This window comes from Charadrius vociferus, unplaced genomic scaffold (assembly GCF_000708025.1).
Source record: "Charadrius vociferus isolate BGI_N301 unplaced genomic scaffold, ASM70802v2 scaffold565, whole genome shotgun sequence".
Taxonomy (NCBI): Eukaryota; Metazoa; Chordata; class Aves; order Charadriiformes; family Charadriidae; genus Charadrius; species Charadrius vociferus.
Window position 1 is genome coordinate 327,586 of NW_009648358.1, and position 6,244 is coordinate 333,829.

Below are 6,244 nucleotides of genomic sequence, written 5' to 3' on the forward strand. Positions count from 1 at the left end.
ATGCCCAATAAGAAAGCAAATTAGATGTTTGCCATGACAGCCCTCTCCAAGCTGCGTACGTGCAGTACGTTTTATACACACGTGGTTTTGGCAACCTGAAAAATACCAATCCTCAAAGTGTTAACTTGTTTTTTGATAATCAGATGATAACAAATGTTAATATTTAACCAAAATGTTGGTCTGTGGTTTTTTGGGTTTTTTTTTTTACGTATGGCTTCTATTTACAGTGCCTAAACCTGTTACAAATACCAATTTGAAAACTAGTTTAACTTTTTATTTAGCTTGGTCACAAAGCCAGTCCCAGCGGCACGTACCTTGATCAGAATAAAGGTGGCTGTCAGCTGAAAACTGAGGGATGGCACTCAAAAACTGTTTTTCTCCATGTGTCTCAGTCCTAGCGATAGGCATTGCTGCTCCTGGTCTTTTCATACAGCCCGAAGGAGGCAAACAGCTACAGGTATTAAAGCAAAGAATAGGTTTAAAGTTAGTTTTGTGAGAGTAGCTCCTAATGATGTCAGAATAGATGTAGAAAAGATACTTAATTACAGCACAGAGATGTAAAAGAGATGGAAATATCCTGATCCTGGTCTCTGGAAAGTTATAAATATGGTGTTCATGAAAGCTGCAAGTAAGATTTTGTATCTCCCCACTCTTTGATGTTAGATGACATGATGGAGTTGGAAAAAGTGAAGCAGATCGCATCAGCTGAGAAACAAGTTAGTTGACTAATCTGGGCAGAGTGAAAGCTGGAGAAGATCACAATGTCTCAGAATAAAGGGAACTCCTGCTACTGAAAATAAAAGAAGTAGTGATGGAGAAGTGGGTGGTATATGGATGCTACTAAAATTTATGTAATCATGTTGAGTGTTCAGAAGACTGTCATATGATTAACAAATCATATTTTAATTGTTAGTGTATTAGTGATGATTATTTACTTAGCAAACTTCCTTCTTCCCTCTCCCAGTGGGGAAAAGAAAGAGACCTGTGATGAGAGCAAGGTTGGGAACAGAAGAGCTAATTGCTCCTCATTAAAATGTGGAGTTGAAGGGTAGATGAAGCTTTTCCAGTTTTGCAGTGTTTCAGGTGGCATCTCATTATCTGGGGACTCTGCTGATGTGCTCAATGAATAGCTTGGAGGGTCTTTGCTCGTGGCATAGACTAAAGAATAATTTAGTGTAGAGCATTTAATTTAAAGTCTTCTCCAGGTTAGTTAACTGGCTCTGAAATGAAGTCAATTTGTGTCCTCTTGCATATTTGAAGTTTTGGGCTTGTTTTGTGACTACAGCGTTGCTCGAGCCCTCTCCCTGCGCTGGGGCAATGGCTCTTACAGGTGAGCCACGACTGAAAGGCATTAGGTATGACACAGGGCACCCAGATGTGCATGGTGGAGCTCTGCTGGCAGCCTGGCGCTGCTTCGCTGGGAGCAGGCAGGAGATGCTACAGTAATGCATCTGCTGTCAGCATCGACCTTCTGCTGCGGGGGTGGGAGGGGTGGGCAATGGGGCCACGCAGATACTGGGGTGCGAGCGGGACAGCATCTCCCCATAGGGCATAGTGGGGACAGCCTGGTTACCCTGAGGTAATTAATGTAGGAGGAAGTGTATCTCTACCTCTCTGATTGCAAGCAGCTTGACACAACCTGTGCCTGAGGTGTCCCATCTTTGGGATGACGTTTGCAAACCAGGACGAAGTGCGCTTTTACGTAGCGGTACTTCACGCGGTGATGTGTGGCAGCACGGCACCGAGCCTGTGTGCTTTATTTTTAAGGCTGAAATACCAGACTTGAAGATAGACTTCAAAAATTAATGTGGAAACTTCACAGCTAAGTCATGCGTATCCAAAAATATGGGTTTGAAGGATGTATTTCAGCAACTTCAACTATGTTAAACTTCAGAAACCATTAGGGAAATTTGTGAAGCCCATGGTAGTGCAGTCCTGTACTGTTTTGCGGAGCTGGAAACTGTTTGCATAGGTACATGAAACTGCTTTCATACAACGCTGCACAATCTAATTATATCTTTCTTGGAAGACAGCTAAGCACGTGTCTTCTGGCTCACATGCCCTCTCCTCTTTCTCTCTCCCGACTCCCCTCCCTCTCCACCTCCCCAAACCTTTGGCTTTGTGGTAGTAGTCAAATGTAGTTTCTTTGCTTTATTTTTCAAATGGTACATTGCCCAGGCAGTCACGTCTGTAGTTAAAGCAACCTGACAATTTCTGTGTGTATGACCTTGTGCTGGCCATTCATGAGTGATTTTGCTGGGCTGCAGCTTTCCTGGCCAGCTGTCTACTGCGGTCAGAAGTGGTTTACTGGCTTTAAAGAATGAAAAGTGCAGAAAATGTTGTTCCTGCTGTAAGAAAAATGAATCGAACAAGAAGCCGAACAAAACAAACCCTCGCATCTGTTGAGTTAGCAAGCTCCAGTGTATGGGAATAGGGACCCCAGATTTGTCGGGAACAAGAAGGAGGCAGATGTAGAGCAAAAGGTGATACTCTGGTACCAACAGTATCTCTTTTGCTACCCTACTAAAACTTCGTGTGAACTGGGATGGTTATAAACCTCTCAAAATACCGGTGTGTTCTTGCTCAGTAAAAATTTGTTTATTAGAAGGATTTATCTTTAAGAGGTCCTAAGCACTCAGGCACTGGTCACAGATTTTCAGCAAAAGCATCCACTTATGATACAGCTGAAGAAAGCTAGATGTGCTCAGCACTTGGAGGTCTAGCATCGGGCTGAGAGGAAGTAGCCTAGAAGTCAGGTGTTGACCATGTGGTGGGTTGAGGTATGCCAGGGTAGGTGGAGTAGGCTTCTTTGAGTTGCTGCTCAAAGAAAACAAACAACAAAACTTCTCAATAGCTGGTTTGTTGTTTTTCTTGGTTTTTTTTTTTTTTTTTAATGACTCTTCTGTCCAGTTGTGTCTGATAAGAATGTAAGGAAAGCTGTAGTTTGGAGATATGTGGTTCTGAATGTGGCTGGTCAAAGAAAGAGGAAATCATTCATTCTTATACCTTCTTCTCACGTCTTCCAGGATTGTTTGGTATATATATTTTTTTTTTTTTACTTTTCTTAATGCCCCCATTTTGAAATGTGACCACCTTGATACTTCCACCCAGGTGGGTCCAGTTGTGTCTGATAAGAACGTAAGGAAAGCTGTAGTTTGGAGATATGTGGTTCTGAATGTGGCTGGTCAAAGAAAGAGGAAATCATTCATTCTTATACCTTCTTCTCACGTCTTCCAGGATTGTTTGGTATATATATTTTTTTTTTTTTACTTTTCTTAATGCCCCCATTTTGAAATGTGACCACCTTGATACTTCCACCCAGGTGGTTGTACTGGTGGTCAAAAAATGCCAGGTGTTCTCAAGAACACTTTATTGACACTTAAAGTATGATCAGGGAGTGCTTTGCCCAGCTGTGATCTCAAAGGAGCGGCATCCCTACCCTGAACCTTGAAGGTTAAATAGTTTAAATGCTCTGTTGTTGCCATGGCTGAGATGGAGATACAGGGACACCTGAGCAGCTTGGTCATGTGGCAGTAAAGCCACCTCAATTTTAAGTGTTGTAGTTGGGCTGCCACATCCCTCTGGGAGGCTTCTCCTGTGACCTCCTTATTGTGGTTTAGCTGCACAGTTATTTTCTGTGAATTTGAGCATCGTGCTGTTTTTCTGGAACTTGTACACTTTCTTTAACATTAAAAATACAGCCAGAGGGTCTTCTTTGGCCGGGGAGTTGAGAAGCGGAGGAGAGAAGCGTTGTCCTGTAGCAGTCTGGAGGGGAATCTTCGTACAGTGGCCTCCTGTGGCTGTAACCATGAGTACTAGTCAGATAGTTTAGTACTGGGAAAAGGCATTAGTGGTAGGTGTATTAGGGTAGAAGTACTGACTTTTTTGCTTTTCTGTTGTTTTTTGTTGTTGTTGTTGCGGGGTTGGGTTTTTTTTGTAGTGCTTGGTCTGCCGACCTGGAGTTTTTCCTCCAGGAATAAGTTCCTGGAGACTATTTTGCTTTTTGTTGTATAGATGGTATGAAAAGCAGAATTTTTTTTTTATTATTATTTTCTTTTTTTAAAAACAACTTTGTGGTTCACTTTTTTGAAAAAAAAAAAAAACCCAAACAAAAACACAACCACTCTAAGAGAATCTGAAGACATCATAAATTTAAACTCTCACTAGATGAGGTATTTATATAGAAGATGGATTCTAGTGCTGTGCAGTGAAAATTGACAGGGTTTGGCTATAAAAAGATGAAGCAGGAAGGAGAGGAACAAAGGAAGAAGAGACCAAACAAGGACCTCAGTGACAAATGGTGATTTTGAGACCAGTAAATGAAAATAAAAATCTGCCATCTGCTGTGCAGGGGACCTTGTGGCTTTTCCCCAAGAGGGGTTTGGGGCTGCCGCCGTAAGCTGTGGAGTAAGGGATATTTCGAGGCTTGGGCTCCCAAAGCAGGACCTTTTCTCTTGGGATGGGGTGGGGGGGTAGGAGGCGGCGAGAAGCTGTGTGCGGTGCGTGGGGCATGTTTTTTGCCTCAGGATGGAGTCTGCAAAGCCCATCGCAGCAGCCAGGTGCTGCCGGGCCAGGGAAGGACCAAGGGTGCAGCTTTGTGCCTGGCTCAGGGTCCTCCAAGGCAGTGACCCTCTGGTCTCATTGTGCCGAAACTGATGCAGAGAGCAGTTGGAGCATGGCTGTGATCTGCCTGCAGACAGTTTGGGAAAGGGTCTGCTTTCCTTCAGCAGAAGTCTGGGCATCAGTTGCTGGAAATGGACTGTGGACCCATGGTGTGGGGAGAGGGTGCACATGTCTAGGTCCCCTCTCATGGGCTCTTTGCTCCAGGCAAGCGTTGGACCAGAGCATCTCTCATCCTGTCTCTTTGCTTGTTTTAAGGATAGAAGGGTCTGCCTTGCACTTTTCCATGCAAGCAGAGTGAAGGTAAAACAAATCAAATCCTTGGTAGGCATCTTATTATGACATTTTGCAGTGGGTATTCAGTGTGCTTAGACACCACGGAGAGCGTTATGGCCTCTGGAGGACAAGTGCTGTTGGGGCAGGAGCCCTTAATTGAGACAGCTTGTGTTTGTAGTAATAAACAGGCAGCAGACTTTACATTTGTGACTTCTATAACTTCAGTGCAAATACTGACTCACTGCGTGAGCCCTGTCCAGATTTTCACCCCTGGTAATGAAGGTACAGGATGGTTACTTTTTGGGTGCTTTTGCCAGATGTCTTCCCAAGCATGTCATGTTTCAAATAGTCCTCCATCTTGATGTGAAGCATAGTGACTCACAGCACGGGTGGTGACTCACTGATATCAATTAAACATTAGGATCCTGAAGGTGTGACTTCTTAAGCTTGGACAAGAAAATGCTGTCACAACATGAAAAAAACATTTGCAATATATTGCACATCTGCATAGGTGGCAAATTCTCTACATAGCTGTACTGCTATGGAAAAAAAAAAGCTTGTTTTTTAAATATTCCCTTTCCACCAGCATATTTTTATATACCGACACAAAAATAACTGTATAACAATACAGTCCTATTGGTTTAGCAAGTCAGTTTATCAGATCTCTTTCATTAGGAGGATGGATGGAGGACAGAAAGACAGACAAAAAAACCAGGAGCTCCCAAATGGGACACCAGGGGATTCAGCCAGAGCAGTTACAGAATTTAATGGTCTCGACAGATTAATCTACCTTTTGTAAGAGGGGGCAGAGGATTACTGTCTAGTCTTCAGCCAAAACAATCTCTCGGTGCAGATTTACTTGGAGTGCCACTTGAACTGTCATCAGCGGTGCCCATCCCAGCGTTCTGTTGTGCAGGGACATGGAGACCTGTCACTCCTCGCTCTTGTGGAGCAAAACGTGGGTGTCATGTTTGCGGGGTGGAACTGCCAGTGTGTACAGCAGGACCTGCCGTGGTTCCCGGCGCAGCCGTGCCGTGCGGGCACGTGTCGAACGCGCGCGGCTCTGCCCAGCCCAGGTGTATGTAAGGGGAGAGGCAGGGATGGTGCTGTGTGATGGTTCCTGCTTTATTTCTAGCTCTTCAAAGCTGAGGTTGCGGTCCTCTGCCTTTGGCTTTTCCGTGGGTGTCGTGGTGTAGGCTGAATTGGCTGCTGGGGATGTGGGGCACCCCAGATGGGACTGACAGATGCTCCCCTCTACCCTTCTTCAAAGAGAGAGGCAGAGGAGGGGAAAAGAGACTTATGAGTTTAGAAGGAACTAAACTACTTTAATGAAATATTAATAATAAAA